At 31.3% G+C, this 18963-nt stretch overlaps 1 long non-coding RNA gene across 2 annotated transcripts in view; it reads right to left on the bottom strand.

Moving 5' to 3' along the window:
* The window catches only part of LOC105252003, a 31844-nt gene extending 15110 nt beyond the window's left edge, over positions 1-16734 (bottom strand). Inside the window, exon 1 of one of the 2 annotated variants that reach the window (XR_889257.3) lies at positions 16319-16734. This is a non-coding gene — a long non-coding RNA (uncharacterized LOC105252003). Of the gene's footprint in view, positions 1-14324; positions 14567-16318 lie in introns of those variants that run through there. The other variant, XR_003122514.1, reaches the window with a different exon arrangement.
* Between the last annotated feature and the right edge of the window lie 2229 nt (positions 16735-18963).

The following is an 18963-nucleotide window of genomic DNA, read 5'->3' as shown; positions in this document are numbered from 1 at the left end:
ATCGTAACCGCGAGTGTTTAGCGGCATGCAACGCGATCACGCTTACGTCACCAGCCGGTCGAGTTACTAAATTGTGGAAAAGTGAAAGGTCACGTAATCGCCATGAACTCCCCCTTTGATAAAGACTCGATAATTGCTCGTCGAGTCTACTCTAGTTCCACAATTCCGTTACTCCACCCACTATTATCCCGGAAAATTATCCTAACCCGAACGATTCCCTCTGATCCTTAAGTGGTCCGCATCGGTCCTCTCTCTATTCAAATCCCACCTTAATTAACTCCATCAATTTCTCGTGCTCTTGATGATCACCTTCCGAGATACATACTTATTAGATCGTCGTTAAATGTGAAAAATCATCGTATTCCAAAAATTTCACACAAAATATTGCATTTCTTGTTTTTTTTTTTAAATTACATCCAAATTAGATTGACATAGAACGTGATATTTTGTATTCGATACAAAGTAAGAAAGGTAAAAAATTAATAATTAAAATTTTTCTAATCTTCAAGAAATAAATACATTCCTGCAAAATTTAAATATTTAATTTTAAAATATTATACTACTCATATTTTGTTAATTTTTAAAAAATGAAATTAAGTTTAGCATTCCAAGAATAAAGGTAGGTGTATTCATTTTAATTATATTTTCTAAATAAAAATATTATACATTAAATATATTTTTAAATTTTACATAAAATTATGTAAAATTTAAAAATATATTTAATGTATAATATTTGTATAATATTATGGGAATCGTTCGGGTTAGGATAATTTTACATATAATTATTATATCCAATTTGAATTTTTTGATATCATTAAAAAAAATATTAATATATTAATAATATATTATATATAAGTATATTAATATTATATTATATATAAATTTTAAAATTATTATTAAATAAAAGGAGCAGCGTATCACACATCGTTAAACTAAGCATTTTCAAACACGCTGCCCTCATATTGATAAAAAAAAGGATTAAACAGCAATAAAAACAAATATCAATAAAACTGCAAAAAGATCAATTTTTAATATTCTTCAAAAAAAACTTCTACAAATTATCAATTTTTCATACTGCTACGGTGTAAACTAAGCCTTTAATAATAATATCGACTTATCATTACATCTTTCCTATCGATTTATCTCCGGATTGTCTCCCGATCTTTCTCTTTTCTTAACATAGAATCTCTTCAAGACAATCCATCATAAACGATCGCTTTGTGCGGGCAACTCGAATCGTCCGTCGGAAATCGCGAATCGATTCGAGCGACTGTTTTATAAAATCGCGCTGCGGCTGAAAGGGACAGTAATTAGATTTTCGATCCGATCTTTCAAAAGCGCCGATTGTATGCACGCGCGCGGGAGAAAGACACAGAAGGAGCAAGATTGACGGATCGAATTCGCGATTTTTTTCCGAGCGCGCGTGCGCTCCACGCTTCGCGTCTCGTTCCTTCATTAAGTTGCAAATGAACGTTCAAGGTTTCGCGAGCGCGCGCGCGATCGATATCCGCCGCGGAAAATCGATTATGCTCGCCGTATGGATATTGCACATGCCGCATTGTCAGCTTATAATTCTCATTGCAAAGAAACACACGTCGTTTGTTCGATTGATTTATTTGGAGAGCGACACCCGTAAAAATCGACTCAATCTCGAGATCGCGTGTCGATTCTTTTCTCATACATTTTTTCGAAGCAATACTTATGCATTTGAGACTCAAGTGTGTTCCCTCCAGTTTTCCATATCCGCATAAAATTTTTTATATCCCATTTTTATATTATTTCGATGTATAAAATCTATTTTATGAAATTCTTAATAAAAATTATATATCAAATATATTTTTAAATTAAAAAAAAATTATTAGATCCGACTTTTTTAATATTATTATAAATTTTTGAATGAAATTACTATTAAATAAAATTGTTATATCGGATTCAAATTTTAACAAAAAAGATAATGGAAGTTTTTGTGGAAAAAATCACGTGCTGAAAAAGAATAAGTTTAATGGTTAATCGATAAAAATTATTCCGGAGACCGTAAAATGAATTCAGTTATCTGGCCATTTGCGTTTGCCAATAACGCATAAATATAAATCGATCGGAGCGGAGAGGAAAAGAGAGAAAATAGTCGTGTACTTTATTCTCTACGAGAAGGACACGCGAGCCGAAAGGGTATCCGTGACTGCGTTATTAACGATATTCCACGAAGCACGATCAAATGTATTATGCTAATTCGCGGGAAACCTACTTCTCTCGGAGTCCCTGAACCGCGCGAACGGTATCCTGGGCGAGATCATTGTCCTGCGAGACTCGCCCGCGAGATTTCAGGATCTGCGTGAAATTAATTCGGTCGATTAATCCGTCGCGTTAATTCTTTACCTTGGATCCCTAAAAGGAATCTTGCCGTTTTAACTACAAAAAAAATAATTAAATTGCGATTGCAAGTTTTAAGAGACAGAATTTCAACTGTTAATTAATTTTAATTTAAATATAATAAATATTAAATATATTTTTTGAAAGCATTTTTTATATAATAAATATTGAATATATTTTTATTATCGTCTCTAAGTGTGTATAATTTGCTCGATATTTTTCGATGATTTTAATGTATAAAAAAGATGGCGGTAAGTTAATCAGACAGCAATTCTCAAAAATTATCTTAGAAATGATTCACTTATAATTGAAGCCAATTCTCGCATAAAATGTAATTTAATTATCAAAGGAGGCTGAGAGATGACCGAGTGAAATTTCACGTCATGTTCCATTAAGATAGTAAATCACTCGCGGACTCTGAGTTACACGAAACTCACATTAACGCTCTTACGTGGCAGATAAATCCACTCGAACCCTCGGATGCGTCTCGCGAGAGGATTGTCTTTAATAAACATCTATGTAAACATCTACTTAAAAACAATCTCTATATTAAATTTCATCTTTTGTACTTTTTTATTATGTTTTATTAATGTTAAAATATTGAAAGCTTCTCTCATACTTTAAAATTTATCGCTTGAATTTTTATTTTTTTCTATCATTGTTTTCTTCAGATTGTTTCATATTTCAGGATTTACATTTTATAATCTCGAATGTAATAAAAATTTTGCCTGTGTATTTTTAAATCCAGAGCATTTTTTTATTTCTACGATATTTTTTTTCTTTAAAAAATGATTTTTATTCTATTTAAAAGCTTGTACTTTGAAACGCAATTAATATATTTCATAAAATTACATTGGTTAAAATTAAATAGATATTGATTTCCAACTTTTATATTTTTCGAATTAAAAATTAATTAAATTATTATTTTTCAATTATTAAAGTTTATGTTTTCCTAAAAAATATTGAAAGTTTCATATTTTAAAATTCATAAATTAAATTTTTCTACTTTTCTATTATCGTTTTATTCAAAGATTTGTTCTTTAATATTTAAGGATTTATATCTTTCGTTATAATCTCGAATATAATGTAATAAAAATTTGATTTTACAAGCGTATCTTTAAATTCAGAGCATTTTGCCGCAATTTTTTTGCTACGAATATATAAATATTTTTTTAGAAATGATACGATTATTTAGAAGAACATAGTTGATACATTGTGCAAAGTGCATCGGCTAGAATTGAGTGGATCGAGTTAGCGCAATCATCGACGCGGCGACGGACGACACGGCGAGACGCGCGCAAAAAGAGCCGGCTTCCGGAATTATACCGCAAATAACCACCGTTATTTTTCTTGCTAACGCTCGCGCGTCACGTGGATGTACGCGTTAATTTGTTCGACTTGTTCCTTTTTTCCGGTTTCCTTTTTCTCCTTTCTCGAAAGAAAGAGAGAGAGAGAAAGAGACTACGCCTCCGGTCGTGCGTTCCACCAGGAAGATTTAATCATCGCGCGCACATTTGCATAACGATGATAATTATTTCGATTGCACTTATATTCGCTTGCATAACCGCGACCTCAACGGGAACGCAATGTCTTATCTTGCTACTATCTCTGATCTATTTCGACTACTCGTTTGTCTTTTCCTTTCTGCGACAAAATAAATTTATATATTTTTTTTATCCAGTTGTATAAATTTGTTTGTTTTTTTTTTCAAATTTAGAATATATGTATACGTAGAAAATTTAGAATATAATGAAGCAAAATTAACACAATTATTTTCTACATAAAAAGATATTCTTTTAATATGATAGATATAATAATTTATTAAAGTATTTATTTAGCAATATTTATTTATTTATTAGAATTTATTTATATTTATTAGAATTCATAATAATTTATCAGAAGAAATTTGTATATTTTATTTATATATTTAACATTTATCTATTTCAATCTTGTAAAAAAGTTCCCGATCTTTCAGGTATTTTTATTCATAGTTTCAGATAAAGAGAATATCTTAAAGATTTTTTGTGTGACGCGATATTTTAAAATAAATCTTATTGTATACGTGTTCTGACATTTTTCATTCATACAAAAAAAACAAAGAGTTTAAGTTTTAAATTTGCAAATGAAAAAACTAAATAACTTTCGTAAACATTTTTCTCTTGCATAATGTTTTCTTTTTTCATATTCATTATATTTTCATTATAGATTACAATGAGGAATAAGTGTTGCATATTCAAAATTTTGCTAGAAATAATTGAATATATAAATAAAAATAGATACATATTTAAATACATATACACATTTACAAGATACATATTTACAATATTTCAGTTATCATAATTATAATACATATTTTAATCCTCCATAATTTACTTGATTTGCCGACTGCTTATAATATCTGTAAGAGGAAAATTATCGAGGAGAGAATTTTAAAAAAGTTCTCCGAATCCCAATAAAATCTCAAAGAATTCTCTAATATTTCCGGACATAAAAAAAATTATTGAGAACTCCAAGTTTTTCATGGACTAGACACTACTATTTTATTAATAGTTCCTTTTATAAAATTCACACTTTCAGAGATACGACAGTCCTGTATCTTTATTCAAATAAATCTCATTGTGTGAGCCTCAAAAGGAGAGCTCCGGGATTCTCACTGCATGATTCCATTCAAAGTTCGCGAACCCGCGTTTAGTAATTGGCATCACTTCGTTTCGAGAGAATCGGTCACGCTAATCGGATCATTCGTAGAGGATTCGCGAGGACGATGAGCAAACGAGGAGGAAGGAAGGAGCGGCGATACCCTAAGTAGGTCTCCAGAGCGAGAGGGGGGCAAAATTCTCGTCTCGCCATGGAAAAGGGGAGAGGGAAGGGGGAGAAGGGGAAATGCGAAAGGGTACGCATCGCAAGAGAGAGAGCGGAGGGAAAGAAGCAGCAAAATGGGCGAGGCAGGGGGCAAAAAATTCTGGAAGCAAGATGGGTCTCCCTCTGCGTTCCTCAACGTTCTACTATCGACCGTGACTGATAACTAATGCAATCGTCTCGGAATTAACAGGGGACCGTTCTCCGATGATTCTCTTATCGCGTCGTCGTCGCGATTTTGATTCTAAGAGAGCGCATTCCAACCGAAGCGCGATCATTAATCTCCTCCATTGATTTTATTCCAACGCGACTCGAGATCCAAATATGATAAAAGGCCTCTTAACAAGTACTTCAATTTATTAATTTATTTCAATTTATTAATATTTATTAATTTAATTCAATTTATTAATATTTATTAATATTTCATTTTGTTTTATTTATTTATTTCTCATTTAATTTATAGATTTATTATTTTTAATAAGATCTTAATAACCTATAATTTATGAGTAGAAAAGAATATATTTTTTTCAATTTTTATTAATAAAATATTTATTTTTTTCCAGACAGGAATCTTTACGATAACTGTTAAATTTGGGAATTTTCTCGGGCGCGACTCTTATTCACAAAAATGTATTCTTTCTAGGCTAATTAAATCTGAATAAAGTTTTTTAACAATTCGACTTGTTTCTCGCGGTAAATTTTTGTTAAAATGTTGAAATTCAAACTGTGTCAATTTCTACGATATAAATTAAGTCTTTTTATTCCCACGAATGCGCGATTGCAAAAAGTTTGATTAAAATATGAAATCCTTTCTGACATCTGTTGAAATACATTGTAATTTTCGGATAACAGTGCAGCTTTTTTGCACGCGGATTTTTGCGTCCCGAGAATAAACAGCTGACAGATTGATCCCGCGCGCGTTGCCGTCTCTCGCAGGAAAGATCGCTCGTTTTATGGAACAACGAGGCGATTCGATCCTGTATCTTTTGACGAGACGAATAATTAACGGGGCGCGGTCATGATCGCCTCCGAGCCTGTAATAATAACACGACGTGCGCGCCGCGCACTTTCGACGATCGCGAAGATGAAGATGCAGTCACCGCCCGTTCGTCCCATCGCGTAATTTACGTCCAGCTTTCGCTTAGATAATCTCAAGAGACAATTATAAATAAATAGAGATGAGATTAATGGAGAAGAAATCTAGAAACTAGAATTTTCTTTTGACCGGAGTCTATTTTTTCTCGAGCGAAAACTTAAGTTGGCGCCATTTTTTTTCTTTTTTTTGTAATTTGTTAATTTTTTTCGACGCCAGATAGCTCAATACATATAATTGACTTTAATTTATTAAAATAAAATTAGAATTTAGAATTTATTTTATTAAATTACATTTATTTTATCAAATTAAATTAATTTTATTAAATTAAATTAATTTTATTAAATTCAAATTGGAAATGAAAAAAATAAGAAAACTGACAGGTGAATTATTAAATTGCAAAATTATAATTCTGTTTTTGCAAAGAATGATTAAAAATTATTGATGTTTTTTTGAGAAAAGAAACGCGATTTTTCATATATTGTTAAAAAATTGTTATTTTTTCGAATATCCAGGTCCATATCATATGTGCAGTTTGTGCTGGATGTGTTCTGCGAGATGTACACGTAGGAAAGAAAGGTATACATTTTATTTAAATGTTATTACTATGCGACTCGCAGAGATCTTCTACGGCCGAAAATAATTTGTGAAATCGGCCGAGGAGGCTTCATGCATCGCTGATTGTTGGCCGGACCTGTTTTCTGCATCTCGAGAAGAGGCGCTTTTGTGTTTGCTCAACCACGCCTGAGGATCAAGCCGCTCGATCGGACCGTTTCTACTTATAAGTATGCCCCATGATATATCAAATGTACTTCGCCGTCCTTTCCCAATGGCGTCGCTTTGCTTTTGAATTAGAAACATAAAGTGTACGTCTAAAATAATTATTCGAGAGTACAATTTCCTTCTTTAAAAAAAGACGAAGATTAATAAGAACTAGGCTATATATCATATAATATTTTTCCAATAAATGAGAAAATTGTATGAGTTTATACGTGATACATAGAAATATTTATACGAAAATATTATTAAAGCATTGTTGTTAAAATTTAAATTAATAAAGTAAACTAAATAATTCAAATTTAATTATTTGTTTTCGCCCTTCGTTTTAATTATTTAATTTTATTATTAAAATAAGGGACATTTTATATGTTCTAATTTAATTAGATATTTTTCGTTGTATTATACGCATATATTTTTTTTTATTTCGACATAAGAGCAATTAAAAAATTTCCTTCGACATTATAAAAAAAATTACAACATTAATTTCCATTAAGGAAATTTTATTTTATTCATTTTTATTGCTTATTGTGTAATTTTAAAAACTTTTTTGGGATAACAAATGAGGACCATTTCGCCGCCAATGGGAAAGCAATGACTCGGTGACTATCTAACCGGGGCCGATTTCAATCGTTAATAGCGTCTAGCTAGCTAGATAATAACAATAACAATGATAACAATGAGAACGGTAATGGCGGAGGCAGGCACGGTAACGACGACACAACGGGGCCCTATTGTGCGTCGTACGCGGGCACGATACCAAGCACGAGCTAACCCGAACAATCGAAAATCGAGGAGGCACCGACGACGACGACGGTCATACTTCGCTGCCCCGATACCTAGAGAGGAGAGCAAAGCTGCTGCAAAATCGGACAGGTCGTTCCTTCTGTATTTCTCTCAGATTCTTTCGTCAATTCACGATCCAACACAAGAGATTTCCCGCGAATTGAGTTTCAGGAGATGAAATCGTTGGGAGGAAAAAATTTTCTATTAGCGGTTTTATAAGGAAATATCTTTCGATAATCAAATTAAAAAATGTTGGATTTTTTTACATAAAAATTTCTGTCAAATCGATTTCGATTTTTCAAGTTGTAATAAATTTGTGCGGATAAAATGAACCTAACCTAGGAGATTATAATATATATAAAATATCGGAGAAATTGTTTTTAAAAAGAACGTCATAAAATTCGTAATTGATATAAATTTGATAAACAATTATTTTATAAAAATGTAAATAGAATTAAAAAAAATAATTAAAGAAATTTAAAAAATCATTAATAGAATTTAAAAAAATAATTAAAGAAATTTAAGAAATCATTAAATCAAAGATAAAGAGAATAAAGAATAAAGAAAATAAATTAAAAATAAAGAAAATAAAGAAACGAAAAATAAGTTTAGCATCTCTTCGCGATGTAAAAGGAAAAGAGCGTGTACTTTTCATTTGATAACCATCTTTATACTCCTCATTTAATCGTAATGATCGAAAATGGCCGCTGGTTCTGAAGAATATTGCCGAATCTCTTCGATCGCGCGTATATTTTCTCAGAAAATTGCTTGCCGATCTCTCATTAAAATCAGCGTTTTGGTGCCAGCGATGGACTCGTTCGCTGATATTTTCGTTGAAGGCACATTCGATTCAGCCTCCATACATTTCGCCGATTCTAGGACACCCTGGACGAAGAGATATCGCACGCCGTTCACCGCTCATATTTTATCCTCCCCATCCCGTCTCGATTCCCGTGTCCAAAACTGTCCCGGACATCTCTGTTAGCGAATCAAAAGACGAAGATCAATTACGCATTCAAACGTTTCGCGACGCGGTCCTGCGAGCTGCCGAATAGCCAGATCGGCGAAAGCCAGAGAGGCTCTTCTTTATTCGTCGCTCCTCGCACAATACGTCCGGAACAGTGCATCGGACTCGTGATTAATCGGATGGCGGATCCCCTGAATAGTTACTCGACGTGGAATTTCAGACGTCGAGTCAGATATGACAGACGCTCTTTGCCTATATTAACTCTTAATTAGCCGCGCAGCGACTTCAATTCTTTGATCGAGTCTTGTCCGCTTTTTTGTTTGCTCAATTTAGCGAGCATCACGTATCCTCCAAGTCGTCCTCGAATTCGCTTTATAATTAATTGTAATTAATTATATTACCGTAACGTTTGTTTTGTGAAAAAACGAAATGGGTAGAGATGTGAGTAAAAAGAAGCAAGATTTTTTTCCCGATATTTAACATTTTTATATTTTGATCAACTTGATTTTTCATTATTTCTCGTTTTTCAGATGATCATTTGAACTAACTATTACCATTTTAAGTAGATCGCATTTTAATTGGCTGTATATATATGTTATGTATATGTTATAATTATTTTTCAATTAAATTCTCCAAAAACAAATTAAAATTGAATTTGAATGACGTCTTCAGATACAAAAACACAATGTGTAATTTTATTAAAAATATACTTGAGTCATTTATTTAAATAAAACAAATAAAGTTCTTATATTTTTAATTCATTTTTTTCGAAAATAATTTTAACGAATTAATGAAATTTTTACGATATTAAACGACATAATAATTATATAATTCGGATAATTTTCAATTAGACGCATAATAACACATTTTTATTATTATAACTGAAAATTATTTGAATCATGTCGGGTTTGCCGCAGAAGTCTCGTCATTTCGTTAAAATTACCTCGGAACGAGATGAAAAAGGAAATTAAAAATACAGCAACTTTAATTTTTTAATTATATTAACAAAAAATGTGAAGAGAAAAAATATTACGGTTATATTAACGGTTTTTCTCTAGAAATGGTATCACAATACATTTCTCTCCAACGGGGAGGAGTTCATCCGGAAGGATCCGCGGACACCGCGATGACTCGCCTCGAATTATCGGATCAACACCGGGAATCCGACTGATGGGTGGCGATAATTGGCTTTTAGAAACTAGTCCGAGAGAAAGAAAAGATTGCGCGCCGATCATCGTTGTCGGCTATTGGTTTTGACGAAATTGTTATTATTAGGTCGGCACGATAGCGATCGCGTAAAAGTCCTCCTCTCGCGGACTTTCTAGACTTGTGTTGTCGCTCGCGAGCGACGACGAGACGCATATCGGCGGCAAGGATCTTCCGCAAAAATCCTCTCGTGCGCTCGAGCGCGTAATTAGCCGTTTAAAGCCCGGCTAATAACGTGACGACGTTAACGCGCCGATCGAGAATCGATCGATCGCGATCGATCGGCGCTCGCCGATATCCGGGGAGTCACGTGACGATGAGCTCTAGGTGAAGGCTCTAGGAACGACCGTTACCGATCGTCACGCGATCTATTCTCCTTCTTTTTTTCACTATGTAATTACGTATCGTTATTTCTTTTCTTTCCCGCGCTATAATCACGTGATAAAGCGAAGATTAGCACAACGTAAGGATGTCAGAGATACTGTGCATCCGCGACAATATGATGTCGGTAATGCCGGATGATCGAGATCGCCTCCAATCGCGTATAAAGTATAAAAAATGAAAAAATCGACTAATGAGAAAATACTAAAGGATGTGATATGATTAATGATCAGACTGATATGATATTAGCAGATATCGTTATGAAAAATTGCAAAATTACTGTAGAAATTATACTTTGAATGACACAAAAAGAAATCTAGATGTGAGAGACAATGTTATTCAAGGGAATCTTTTAATTAATTTTTAATAAATCCTGATAATAAATTACGACATTGACACAAGTCTCTCGAAAAACCACAAGTTATTTATCTTTATTAATTTACTTAATTTTTAAGCCAAAATTTATTTCCAAAAATTATAAAAATTACAAAAAATTATAAAAATTATAAAAAATTGTATAGAAAAAATTAGTATAGAAATTGTTTTGTGTATTAGTGTAGAAATTATTTTACTTTGAATGACAAAAAGAAACAGAAGAAATCCAGATGGGAGAGACAAGGCCGAATGTTATTGGCTATCTTATTGGGAATTTTTTAAATATTCCAGATAATAAATGAATTAAATGAAATAAATGAATTAAAAAAATTTCGAAATAAATCTCGATAATAAATTATATGAGACTGACACAAGTCTCGAAAAATCACAAGCTATTTATCTTTATTAATTCACTTAATTTTTAAGCCAAAATTTACTTCAAAAAATTATAAAAATTATAAAAATTCCAAAAAATAATAAAAAATTGCAAAATTAGCGTAGAAATTACACTTTGAGTGACAAAAAGAAATGGAGAAGGAACCTAGATATGAGAGACAAAGCTGATTGTTGTTGGGAATATTTTAAATATTCCAGATAATAAATGAATTAAAAAATTAAATGAATGAAATGAAATAAATGAATTAAAGAAATTTCGAAATAAATCCTGATAATAAATTATACAAGACTGACACAAGTAAGTCCCAAAAAAATCACAAGCTATTTATCTTTATTAATTCCTTTATTTTTCAAACCGAGATTTATTTCATGCGAGGCGACTGATAACAATTGCGGGACGATTCGGAATCGACACGATTAACGCGCCGTAAATATTTTAATCGGAATCCTTCAGCCTCGATTCTCGGCGGAGGATGTAAAAAAAAAATGTATCAAGAGCCCGCGGTCGCAAGAATCTTTTGAACCTTTCTTATCCTCGCCGCTCGATTTCTCGCGAGAGGACGTTTACACGACAGACGCACAATTACGAGATCCGCTAATGATAATGAGCCGATCCTCTTCTCGCAGGCCCATAAATACATCGCGCGTCGAGATATCGGGGCGAGATATACGAGCCTGTCCCCGGATCGCGAGGGCTGAAAAACGGGACGAGGGGAAGGGGCGACTCGGGAGGGGGGGAGGAGGAGAGGAGGATTTCCCGCTGCTTATTAAATATATGTATATGTAACCGACTTTCTCCGCCGTAAAACGCGTTTACGCCGATATATCGGAACATGCCGGTTACGTACCGGGGGGTCCGCTAATTAAGGCCTAAACGCACCCGAGATGAGGTTTATCGCGCTTATGTAAAAGCTCGCGAGTATCCCTCCGCGGCTTTCGATATTAACGGGAAAGAGGAAGACGTTAATCTCCCGTAAGATCACGAAGATCGGTGACACTGAATGATAGCAGAATTCTACTAGGTTGCTTGTGGTTTGTGCAATAACGTAATTTTTTTACGAGCTTATTTACGGTTAAATAGATTTTATTTAAAATTTGACTTCACATATTTAAAATAAAATTGGAATATAAAAATGATTAATTTTTTCGTGATAGAAAATTTAAAGATATTTGATTAATATTTGATAGCTGTTCCTTTCAATTATATAAACTCCTTGAGAAATTTGAGCGGAACGAAAGAATATCTATAGAAAAAAATTCATTTATCGCAAATTGCAAATTTTTAACATTTTATATATTTATATTTCTTCGAGACTCATTAACACGAAATTTTATTAAACTTATTATTATTTATAAAATTATTTATTATTATTTAATTATTAAAATTATTAAAATTATTATTTAATTATTAAAATTATTATTATTATCATTTAATTATTAAAATTATTAATTATTATTAATTATTAAAACTATTAATTATCATTATTTATAAAATTGATTTGAAATTGAAAGAGGAATACAATTCGTTAAAATGAAGTTCATTTGAAGTTGAAAGAGGAATTAGATTTTGCTCCATTCGATCTCAGCTTCTCTTTCATTATGAGACTTAAGTTTCTGAGAAACGTTTCATTTTCAATCGTTCCATCTTAAAATTGGTTCTCATGAAGAAAGGAAATCTTTAATAAGAAAATAGCGCTAAGTGTGATTTACGCCACGTAATTATCGTCTCGCGCTATAATTCGCGGCAGAACGAGAGCCAAGCATGAGAGAGCAATGATTGGCAGATTATCGCCTCGAGTTTTCATTTAATTTCAATGTGAGGTTATCTATTATTGCCCCAGAGGTTTATCGAGTAATTATTAATATATTTTGTAATAAATATTGAGCCACGTGATGGAGGTTTATCTCGCCGGAAGATGGAGACGACGATAAGAGAGCTTGCAAGAGATCATAACGAGTTCTCGATAGAAATCGCGCGATGATTAAATGAATCGCGCTCGAGTCGAGACGGGGGAAAAAAGGAAAGAGGAAAAAGAGAGAAAAAGAGAAGTGGCAAAAATGGGGAAATTTCGCGAACGCGAGATTTTGCCAAGTCGGGATAAATCCCTGTCGCGGCTAATTATCCGCGCGTTAATTAAACGTCGCGCTAATAACCGTTTACGTAGACCGTCGCGTCGTATATCATATCTCTCGTCGGCGCGAGAAACGATCCGGTAAACGAGCAGAATCGAAATATCGTCGTGTTCAGGTGCATGTGTTGTGCAATGGCTGTAGAATTAATGAGCGCCCTGTGAAATTAATGAATGCCTGCCTCTCCGGCAAATCTAGTTGTAACTTAATGTCAAATGGAAATACGCGAAATATGGCCATACTTATTAAAATATTATTTTATGTTAATAATTATTTAATATTTAATATTTAATTTATAATATTTATATAAATTTATATATTAGACATATACTATATATAATATTTAAGACACAAGTTTCTCTTTTAATTTATGTTAATATATTAATAATCTTTATTTATATAGCTATATTAATATTTTTGATATTTATAATAAATATATAATTTTATAATTTTATCATAATTATATACATTTATATCTAAACAGTATACATATATAATTTTTTATACACGAATGTGTCATTCATTTTCTTAGAATCTATTAATTATTAATAAATTTTAGAATAAATATTAATAATAATAATATTAATAATAATTATTATTATTATAAATATATAATTATATAATTCTTAATATTTATTCTAAAATTTATTAATAATTAATAGATTCTAAAAAAATGAATGACACATTCGTGTATAAAAAATTATATATGTATACTGTTTAGATATAAATGTATCCAATTATGATATATTTATTGCGTGCGATATAAAGTAATTGTAGAGCGAATCTAATTCGGAAAGATAATTGGAAGGTGGGCGTTTTGAATTCCGCTGCTCGATGAAATGCCGTGCCGTATATCGATAATAGAGTTTGTGATCCTGCGGGGGAACAAAGCGATATATAGTATATCAGGCCGCCCCGTTACACGCATTCCCGTTATCAAGGACAATTACCGATAGATATATATCTGAAATGAAACGATCTTACCTCTTTTCGCGAACGGGTACGTCCCAGTGATGACCTTCCGCCGACGTGTAAGAGGCGTGCAATTTTCTCGCGCGCGCGTTGCTAATTCAACGGGAACATCGGATGCTGCCGTTGCCTCTTCGTTCCAGACCGGCAAGAAATCAGGATCAGATTTCCCGAGTCATCGACATTTTTCTCCCCGATTTAGCGCTAACGGAATTCGCGATCGCGAAGCCGCAGATGAGCGCGAAACGCCTCGGGAATTTCAGTCTGCGAAATTCCAGAACAAAGATCCCAGAGTTTTTCTGGATGCGAAGATCTTAAGACAATGACTCTCGGAAAAAAAAACGAAATACATAATATGTTTTACAAAGAGTTACATTTTATAAAAAAAATTAAACAATTATTAACATTAAAATTGAAAGAAAGATTCTTATGATATATTAATCAAAATCAACTCTCTCTTGATGTAAAAAAAGATAATAGAACCAGCACGCGATAATTGATGCACAAATGAAATTAATAATAAAAATAACTAATATTAGTATAAAATATTACGTTCTGAAAAAATTAAGGAAAATTAATAAATTTTTAAATTAATAAATTAATAAATTTTTAAATTAATAAATTAATAAATTCTTAAATTAATAAATTAATAAATTAATAAATTTTTTTCTGATAAAGATTCGAAAAATTCGTATTAAACATGGAAAGATAAAAGAATCATCTTATCGCCATCTAAGTAAATAAATATATTAATCTATCATTTGTGATCAAAATGACTGATTGCAAATCGAGGGGGAATCTTTGCTCCTTTGGGCAATAATGCTAATCGCGAACGAATTCAATCGAAATAATATTTATGCGATGGAATGGAATATCGTATCATCTCTTTTTCTTTCTGTTTCTTTCTCGCTGTTAAATTCGATGTACCATATCCGGCCGTTTTGCGGCGCGCGTGCAAGAAACTGCGAGCGCCCGACCTTTTGACGCAACTCCGGCTCTAGCTCCCAGGCACAAAAATATTAATGCAGGCATTAGAAAGTTTCCCGTGCGAGCGCGCGAGATCCTCGCCGAGTATCTGCGCCGTATATTCGTAGCTGTCGTGCATTTGGCGCACATGTAAGTTGCATATATCAAGTCCTCGAGTTTCTTTTTTGCGTATTTTTAACGTGGCGTGATAGTAAAATCTTTTTAATAAATAGATGAGGCAGATAAATGCACGCCAAGTACGCCAAAATCCGTCTAAACATTTGTGTGCGACAAATAGAAATTTAAAAAAGTAAAAAATTAAAAGAATATAATAATAGAATAGAAGATAAAGTAGTCTATGCAGTTAGCATTTTTTATTATAAACTAAAAATTTGCGATTCACTGGTCGATGCGCAATAATTGAAACTCTACGTTGATCTATAATAACTATGATAACTAAATACTATAATAACTAAAAATCAAAACTCATCAAAAATCATCATTAAATTATAACGAAATTATTAATGTTTGAAAAAAATTTTATTAACCTCTTAACCTACGATTTACGTTCCAACAGCCTGGGTCCAAAACGGAATGTAAATACATGTGTAAGATACAACTGATTTAATTTTGTGGAATATTTGATAAGTAATTACAACCTGATGTAATAATTGTGGTAGATATACCACAAAAGGTGATATTTACATTTGGCCCGATCATTGTACCAGGGGCCATGCCCATGATAATCAGTTTTGGCCCGAATACAAGATCACGTGTCTCACACGTAGTTGTAGATTAAAGGGTTAATATTATTATCCAAAATTATTAATATTTCAAAAAAATTATTACTGAATTTTATTCGGTATTCGATACAATATAAACAAATATTTATGAATGAATTTTTAAAATTTTGGAAAACTATTCTTTTCAAGTATATAAATTTTTATAGAGAGAATTATAGATTTTTAATATAAAGAAATATTATTGTATAAAAAATATTAAAAGAACATTTTTAAAATTATTATATAATAAATATTACTCACCCCAAGATTACTCCAGCAGCGAACTCGATGTCTCGAAGTCTTCTCCTTCTCTTAGGTTGTTGAAGGGTCGTCAGAGGGTACGTTGCACACACACACTCGCAAAAAGTTTATATAGTTCACTAAAAGTTCTTACTGTCGGACTTAAACATATCATATATTAGTAATTTATAATTTCTATTCTTTATCGCTTCTATTTAACGAATAAGTTGCGCGAAACATTTTCTGGCATTTATTTAATCGATTAGAATTGATTAATCGTAATTGCTAAATGTTCGTAAAGAATGATCGCGTTTCAAGAAAGAATACAAAGCTTCTGCTACTACCAGCTTGAGTCTCGTTAAACGAATGATAGAAAGACTCGCGTACATACGGCGTGTAAACAAACCAAGTCGAGGCCGCGCGCCAGCCGGTTTGTTGTCATTCCAAAAATTATTTTATATTAATATTATTTTATATCAATATAAATATTCCTTGTATATATTTTTGATTGAATATTCATTTATTATTCAAATTCCTAATTTTGATTATTAATAGATATTTTGATTATTAATTTAATTATTAATAAGATATGCATCATCGCTTTCCATTATCTAAATTATTCGATGATGATGTGTTACTTCAAATTCAGTATTAATAATGATAACAGGCTTTATACATTATATTATAAACCACTAATAGCGACGTTATCAGTGAAACTATAGCTATTTATGATTGAACGGAATATAATTACTGTACTAATGGACAGAATATCAATCAATGATTATCTATAGATAAAAATAACTTATATTTAATAACTGCTGACAAATTGAATGACACTCTGTATTAAAATGTATGTTTTAAAGATATAAGAATCTGTGTAAATTATTGTATATATCAATAAGAAATATTTTGTGCGATGCAAGATATAATGTATTCGAGATAATATACTCGTATATCGAGGAAAATCGCTAAAGAAATAATTGCAATTCGCGTAAATATATCTATAACAGATTAAAATTTTCATACTGTTTCTCTCTTTCGATTCTTACTTCAAATGAATAAGTCGCGGTAGATACAATATTTTTGTTTGAATAAACTTCTTAATAAATTTAAACAAGTTGTTTTTTCTATCTAATTTTAATATTTATATACAAATTAATCAATCCTCTGATATATAATTTTTTAAATAAAATCTCTGTCTTGTGATACTTATAGATAATCCATAATATTTATGATATTTCATATCATTTAAAATAAAATAAAATAAAGTCAAATTACCGATAAAAATAAAATAAAATAAACTAATTCTTTTATGCAAGTCTTCAAAATTTTCCAAAAAATTGATTTTGCAATCATTTCTCTTTCATTAAACTTATATTATACTTGATTAAAGTCACGAAAATAACTTCTCTACAACAAAGATTATAAAAAATACAACACAAATTTTGTTTCATCAGAAATTATTTAAAAATCGTTGATATAAAAATTAATGAATCAATAATGACCAGATAATAAAATAATGTCTATTGTCGCAAGCGCTGGATCCTTTTAATACTTTTTGGATTATATTTATGGACTATTGAGTTTCATAAACCTACGCATTCGATGATAGTCACTGACATTCGTGATCGTTGCCGATTACCGCCGAAGACACGTGGATTTTTAATTCACGATTTAATTCTCCGATAAAGCGTCGGACAAGCCGCTGTAGCTTGATTATTTATGCGCAAAGCGGTCAAGCGGAAGAAAGAAAAAAACTTGGTGTTCAAATAAGAGTAAATTAGTTGAAATCGATGTCTCGTTCACATCATCATTGTTAATTATCCAAAGTATTTCCCGACTCTTTCGTTTTACATGCGACTTCGACTTCGCCATCATAATATTAATAGCAATTCGTTACAATGTACTATAGCCTGTTTCTCTCTCTGCCTTTCAGTATAATTTAGGCACAACATATACACGGAATCCAATATGCAATATTTTATGATAGAGCTCCATTTTATTTAAAATGTATAATTGAATGATATTAGTTTGTATATTTTTCTTATCTTGTCTTCTTTTCTAGAAATCAGTTAACTATGATTTGTTTATTCTAGATAATAGTTTTGATAACAAATCAAAATTTTCAAAATTATTAAAATTGAGAGATGTGGGATTAATAAATAATTATCTATAAATATAATTATAATTATAAATATAATTTTAATAAATTATTTATAAATTTATAATATAATTATTTATAAATATTATAAATATTATTTGCTTTTTACTAATATGATGCTTTTTACTAATATGATGTCTGTTATACAGACAATATAATTTTTATATGCTTGCTTTTTAAAGTGTGATGTCTGTTATACAGACAATATATTTTTTACGAATTTGGTCTTTACTAGTATGATGTTATCCGTTGACACAGACAAAATATTTGTTATACATATTATTTATATTAATAAATAATTATCTATAACTAATTTTAATAAATTATTTATAAATTTATAATATATTATAAATTTATTCATAATTATTTATAAATATTATAAATATTATTTGCTTTTTACTAATATGATGTCTGTTATACAGACAATATAATTTTTATATACTTGCTTTTTAAAGTGTGATGTCTGTTACACAGACAAAATATTTTTTATACATTTGCTTTTTAC

The sequence above is a fragment of the Camponotus floridanus genome, unplaced genomic scaffold, assembly GCF_003227725.1.
Source record: "Camponotus floridanus strain SB8 unplaced genomic scaffold, Cflo_v7.5 scaffold155, whole genome shotgun sequence".
NCBI lineage: Eukaryota > Metazoa > Arthropoda > Insecta > Hymenoptera > Formicidae > Camponotus > Camponotus floridanus.
This window is presented reverse-complemented; position numbering and strand designations above follow the sequence as displayed.